At 66.1% G+C, this 593-nt stretch overlaps 1 protein-coding gene across 1 annotated transcript in view; it reads left to right on the forward strand.

Moving 5' to 3' along the window:
* Window positions 1-593, forward strand: part of RP1L1 (RP1 like 1) — a 36,501-nt gene that overhangs the window by 8,618 nt on the left and 27,290 nt on the right. The window lies entirely within an intron of this gene.

Consider the following 593-nt stretch of genomic DNA (forward strand, 5'->3'; position numbering starts at 1 on the left):
GGCTCCAGAGCAGGAGACAGAGGAAGATCTGGCCCCAGAGCAGGAGATAGAGGAGGGCCCAGCTCCAGAGCAGAAGACAGAGAAAGGCCTGACTCCAGAGCAGGAGACAGAGGAGAGCCCGGCTCCAGAGCAGGAGGGAGAGGAAGGCTCGGCTCCAGAGCAGGAGGGAGGGGAGGGCCCGGCTCCAGAGCAGGAGGAAGGGGAGAGGCTGGCTCCAGAAGAGGGAGAGGAGGGCCCGGCTGCAGAGCAGGAGGGAGGGGAGGGCCTGGCTCCAGAGCAGGAGGGAGAGGAGGGCCCGGCTCCAGAAGAGGGAGAGGAGAGCCCAGCTCCAGAGCAGGAGCGAGGGGAGAGTCTGGCTCCAGAGCAGAAGATAGAGGAAGATCTGGCCCCAGAGCAGGAGACAGAGAAAGGCCTGACTCCAGAGCAGGAGACAGAGGAGGGCCTGGCTCCAGAGCAGGAAAGAGGGGAGGGCCCAGCTCCAGAGCAGGAGGGAGAGGAGGGCCCGGCTCCAGAGCAGGAGACAGAGGAGGGCCTGGCTCCAGAGCAGGAAAGAGGGGAGGGCCCGGCTCCAGAGCAGGAGGGAGAGGAGAGCC

Source organism: Oryx dammah, unplaced genomic scaffold (genome assembly GCF_014754425.2).
Source record: "Oryx dammah isolate SB20612 unplaced genomic scaffold, SCBI_Odam_1.1 HiC_scaffold_1, whole genome shotgun sequence".
Lineage (NCBI taxonomy): Eukaryota > Metazoa > Chordata > Mammalia > Artiodactyla > Bovidae > Oryx > Oryx dammah.